The following is a 6,189-nucleotide window of genomic DNA, read 5'->3' as shown; positions in this document are numbered from 1 at the left end:
GTACGCGTGATTTGGCTCATTCAGAAGTTGGTAACGCTTGAATTGGTATTGGAGCATGAACTCAATGTGGACTTATTACTTCTCTCTCTTCCTTCATCGTTTGACGGTTTTGTGGTGAATTTCAATATGAACAAGATAGAGGCCTCCCTTGAAGAGATGATCAATATGCTTGTAACTTATGAAGCCACTTTAAAGAAGGATAAATCGGTTCTCTTGGTGGGCTCCTCTTCTTCTGCTAAGAAGGGGCCAAGTACAAAGGGTAAGAAACGATCTGCCCCATCCAAGAAAACCGGACCCGAGAAAAAGAACAAGACAAAGGCTTCAAACGTGGAAAAATCCAAGGATGTTTGCCATCACTGCAAGAAACCCGGTCATTGGAAACGTAACTGCAAGGAATATTTTGAGCAGTTGCGAACTGCGAAGGGTATGTTTTATATTGAAATAAATGTTTCACTTAATACTACTTCTTGGGTATTGGATACCGGATGTGGATCTCACATTTGCAATGATTTGCAGGTGATGACAAGAAGTCGCAAGCTTAGGATGGGTGAGACCCAGCTGAGGCTCGGAAATGGTTCTCGAGTTGAAGCAAAAGCTGTGGGAGACATTTGTTTAATTTTGCAGAATGATTTTAAGTTATTTTTTAGAGATGTTTTATATGTGCCAGATTTGGTTAAAAACATTATTTCTATTTCTATGCTTGATAGAGATGGTTTTTCTTGCAATTTTGTGAATGGGATTTGCAATATTTACAAGAATGAATGTTTAATTGGATATGGACAACTTGAAAACGATCTATATAACTTAAAATTAAAAGACGTTCAAATTAATTATGTTGATAAACCGGTAACAACAAATAAAAGGAAAATTGATAATCAAAACCCGGCAAACCTTTGACATGCTAGGCTAGGTCATGTTTCCTCAAGGAGGATGAACAAGCTAGTGGGAGAGGGCATGTTTGATATGTCTGATATTAACTCTCTACCTACTTGTGAGTCCTGCTTGAAAGAAAAAATGACTAAATCTCCTTTCAAAGAAAAACCTGAGCGTAGTCAAAATCTATTGGATTTGATCCATACAGATGTTTGCGGACCATTTAGTATTGGTACAAAATTTGGTCACACCTACTTCATTACCTTTACTGATGATTATTCTAGGTATGGGTACTTATATTTGATGAAATATAAGTCTGAATCATTTGAAAAGTTCAAAGAATTCAAGGCTGAAGTAGAAAACAAACTAAGTAAGAGTATTAAAGCACTTCGATCAGATCGAGGTGGAGAATACTTAAGTATCGAGTTCTTGGATTATCTAAAAGAGAATGGGATTCTCTCTCAGTGGACTCCTCCTATGACACCTCAGCTGAATGGTGTTTCGGAGCGTCGCAATCGAACCTTGTTGGACATGGTTCGATCTATGATGATCTTTACTGAGCTCCCACCTTTGTTTTGGGGCTATGCTCTTGAAACGGCGGTATTGTTGTTGAACAACATCCACACTAAAGCAGTGGACAAAACACCATACGAGTTATGGAATGGCAAAGCTCCTAAGTATTCGTACTTGAGGATTTGGGGATGTCCTGCTTACGTGATGCAGACAGTGGGAGATAAGTTGGATAGTCGATTCACCTTATGTTATTTTGTAGGGTATCCGAAGAATTCAATCGGATATTATTTTTATCATCCTACTGAAACAAAAGTGTTTGTTTCAAGGAATGCCACCTTCTTGGAGAAGGAGTTCTTATTGGATAAGAAAGGCAAGATGATGGAACTCGAAGAAATTCGAGAAGAACTCGAGATACAAAATAACGATCCTATACCTCAAGAATCATCACAAGACACGCCTATTACTAGAAGATCCAAGAGGACTTCTAGGCCTCCTATTAGATATGGTCTTCTTCTTGAAGGGGATCAAAGTGAACCCGACATTGGATGTGATCCGAGAAACTTCAAGGAAGCAATTTCTGATGCTGATTCGAACTTATGGCTTGAAGCTATGCAGTCGGAAATAGACTCGATGCATGCAAAACAAGTTTGGTCTTTAGTAGATCCTCCCAATGGAATAGTTCCAATAGGGTGTAAATGGATCTACAAGAGAAAGCTTGGGCCTTATGGTAAGGTATTGACCTACAAGACACGATTGGTTGCAAAAGGTTACACTCAAAGACAAGGTGTTGACTATGATGAAACTTTTTCACCAGTCGCAATGTTCAAGTCCATAAGAATCCTTATTGTCATTGCTGCATGGTATGACTATGAGATATGGCAAATGGATGTGAAGACTGCATTCCTTAATGAAAACATTAATGAAGAGATCTATATGATGCAGCCCGAGGGATTCACATCCATGGGAAGCGAGCATAAGTTATGTAAGCTTCAGAGATCAATCTATGGTCTCAAACAAGCATCAAGAAGTTGGAACCAGAAATTTGATGAAACAATAAAGGACTTTGATTTCATCAAGAACCCGGAGGAACCGTGCGTGTACAAGAAAGTAGTTAAGGATGCTGTGAAATTCTTAGTACTTTATGTTGATGACATCTTACTCATTGGGAATGATGTAGGGATGTTGCAGTCAACAAAGATATGGTTGTCAGGTAGATTCTCGATAAAGGATTTGGGTGAGGCGTCCTATATTCTAGGGATACAGATCTATAGAGATAGATCTAAGAGAATGATAGGACTTACTCAAGCTACCTACATCGACACTATATTGAAAAGGTTTTCAATGGATGAGTCCAAGAGAGGACATCTACCTATGTGTCATGGAGTCTCTCTATCCTAGTCTATTTGTCCCAAGACTGACGAAGAGATAGAGAAAATGACACACATACTATATGCGTCAGCCATAGGGAGTATCATGTATGGGATGATATCTACCAGACCGGATGTGGCATTTGCTCTGAGTGTCACGAGCAGATATCAAGCCAATCCCGGTCAAATGCATTGGAAAGCCGTGAAGGATATTCTTAAGTACTTGAGAAGAACTAAGAATGTATTCATGGTTTATGGAGGAAAAGATCTGAAATTGGAAGGCTATACCGACTCTAGCTTCCAAAGTGACGTGGATGACTCGAAGTCAACCTCTGGATTTGTGTTCATGCTCAATGGCGGTGCTGTCTCTTGGAAGAGTTCCAAGCAGGACACCACAGCGGATTCCACCACTGAGACAGAATACATTGCGGCATCAGCTGCTTCTAAAGAGGCCGTTTGGATGAGGAATTTTGTCCAAGAGTTGGGCGTTATTCCTGAAGCTGTTGGTCCAGTTCCGGTGTACTGTGACAACACGGGTGCCGTTGCTCAGGCAAAGGAACCAAGGTCTCATCAAAGATCCAAACACGTACTGAGAAAATACCACATCATCCGGGAGATCATGGAAAGAGGAGACATCACTGTCGAGAGAGTGGCCTCTACAGACAATATCGCTGATCCACTTACTAAGCCCTTGCTAGGACCATTATTTGACAAACATCGCGAAGCAATGGGACTACGTAGTATGATTAGTTGGCTTTAGGGCAAGTGGGAGATTGAAAGAGATGATGCCCCGCTAGCCAACTTGTGGCTAAGGGCTTTGAGAGTCTCTTTTTGTAAACAATCTTTGTTTAATATAATATACGTTCTTTAAATGGCGTTCACTTTATCTTATTATTATATATTGATATACTATTGTTATTTTGATAAAGACCTTGAATATACTAAAGTAAGATGAGATAGTGAATATAGAGAGATCACTGTCATGAAACACATCTTATGTTCACTATATATTCTAAACAGTTCCTAGTCAATTGAGCCGTCCACAAATAAGGATAAGGATCGCTCGAGATTGAGACTAGAATTTGCGATGTCGAGTACCACGTTTCATTGGTATGGAACATAGAGATGTTCGAAGCATGCAAATGGATATTCATATGATGAATGATCGAACTACCCTATTCGCACTTTCCAAGTGGTTATCACTTATCGAGTGGATATAGTCCGCGGTTTTGGTTGTACACCATTAGTCCTTATTACTTGAAACATCATTGAGACTCTATATGCTAGTACTGTGCTTTGACTCGTTTACCGACTCTATTAGGGTCATCAGGTGTCGGGATTGGGTACAGTTACGACACATATAGGAGTCAATTCTTTGTTGTCAAGGATTCACCGCACACTTGCGAGTGTGGATATCCTATGTAATCTGAGGAGATATTAGTGTGACGAATCTCTGGCCAGAGTACATGATGTGTTTTAGGTTACTTGGTTTCCTAGTAGCACATGCGATGTTACTATTTGATCTTCAAGATGCATTGCATAGTTATCGAATCTCGAACGACTCTCGATGTACTAATGGTTGTTGATTCGATCGGGATATATGGATGAAGGGACCGTACTGTACGCTAACCAAAATCTACTGGTTCTTGCAGGCACCATCAGTGATACCTAGGAAATCATGGGGCGATGTTGCTAGACGCTCTTACCATGATTCGATGGGCAAGTCGGAAATTGTTGTTCCGAGTCACAAGGAGTTGTGAGCCCACGGCTAGCTGTATCCCTGAACCATTGAGGGTCACACAAGTAATGGATTTCTAATCCCCGTTGAGATAATTAAATTTAAAGAGTTAAATTTTGTGGATAAAGAAGTAGGACTTCTTATTTAAAAGTAGAGAGAGTAAGATTTCCTAAAATGACATATTGATGGACATTTTTGGAAACTACTGAATTCGGATTCAGAAAATTTGTCTTGACTTTAAAAGATGCAGAAATGGTTTCTGTGCATATTGATGAAATTGGTTTATCAATCTGAGTCACGATGAATTTTATATTAATTTTTGAACATGCGAGCTTTGCTTGTCAGGCTTGAACATATGACTAATGGGTCCTAAGCTGTTAGCAGCCCATATTATAAATAAGTTATTGCAGTACAGAAATTGACACAGGAAGGCAAAAAAAATTTCGAAAACCCTAGGGTTCTCTCTCTAGGTGGCCACCGCCCCTCTCCCTCTCTGTCATAAAAAATCCAGCCTATAATTTTCGAAATTGCAGTCTGGTTTAACAGATCAAATCTGTTAATTTCTCTTCGTAAAAACTTTTGATAGAATTTTTAGTGCAGTCTATCAGAGGGATTAAATCTCCGTTCATGGACCTGATTGAAGAAACGTTCGTTCATCAGTTCCTGGGATATACAACAAGAGCAGATTAATCTGTTGGTGTCCATAATCTCGCTTCGAGATTTTAAGGTAAAATTTACATTGTTTAAATTTTATGTTATCAATTTTATTCGTAGGAATTTGATACCCATGATATGGAATTGTTCCATATAAAATTTTAAAACTTCCGCTGCAATGGGTATCATTTTTTTTTTCGATCCGGAGAACGACCGTGTTCCAACATCATGGTATGTAGAACGCTGGACCGTCACATCAGGAGGTGGCTCCCATACCATACATCCATGGATATACCGGTTTCCAAATTCATGGAAATCCATCCACTAAAATACGGGGCTGAGCGACCCCTACTATAGGCTATGCAAATCAAGGCAATAAGTTCAACGTGTGAATTAATGCCGCATAATATAATGCACATAATAATGTCACACACAACATGCAAACATAATACATGTATATCCAACCTGGTATCTCGGATAATACGTCCGTACCTCTAAGTAGAAACCCCAAGCACCCTAGCAACCTAGCAGTCCAGGTACTCACAGCCCAAGCCTATAAGCAATAATTACCATATCACTTATAATATCATACAAGCTTTAACTAAGCTATCTCGTAATCCCTAATCTCTATAGGGATCCAAAGTTATATCTGCATCTGTAGTCAGCCCTTCGATGACGACTGCCTCAAAACTTAGGCACAGCTCCGCTGTTGTCCCCGCAGCGTTCCGCCACTCCTGGCTTTTCAATACGATGCCTAAAAACCCCTAAAATCGCCTAAAAGGAGCTAAGAATGAGAGAGAGGGTTTTGGAAGGTGCAAATGAAACTGAGCCCGCGGACCTCTATTTATAGACAGGGATCGGAGTGTCCGATCCCGAGTTCGGAGCCTCCAATCCTGATCGGAGCGTCCGATCCATGGGTCCGAACTCCCTTAGCCATACATGTGTCTAACTTCTAGAGGACGCCTACCGACACTCGTTCAGAGCCTCCGATCCACCTTCGGAGCGTTCGAAGTCCCTTTAGTGACATCATGCATGATGTAATAT

This window comes from Henckelia pumila, chromosome 1, assembly GCF_033568475.1.
Source record: "Henckelia pumila isolate YLH828 chromosome 1, ASM3356847v2, whole genome shotgun sequence".
Lineage (NCBI taxonomy): Eukaryota > Viridiplantae > Streptophyta > Magnoliopsida > Lamiales > Gesneriaceae > Henckelia > Henckelia pumila.
Note: the sequence above shows the minus strand (reverse complement) of the source record.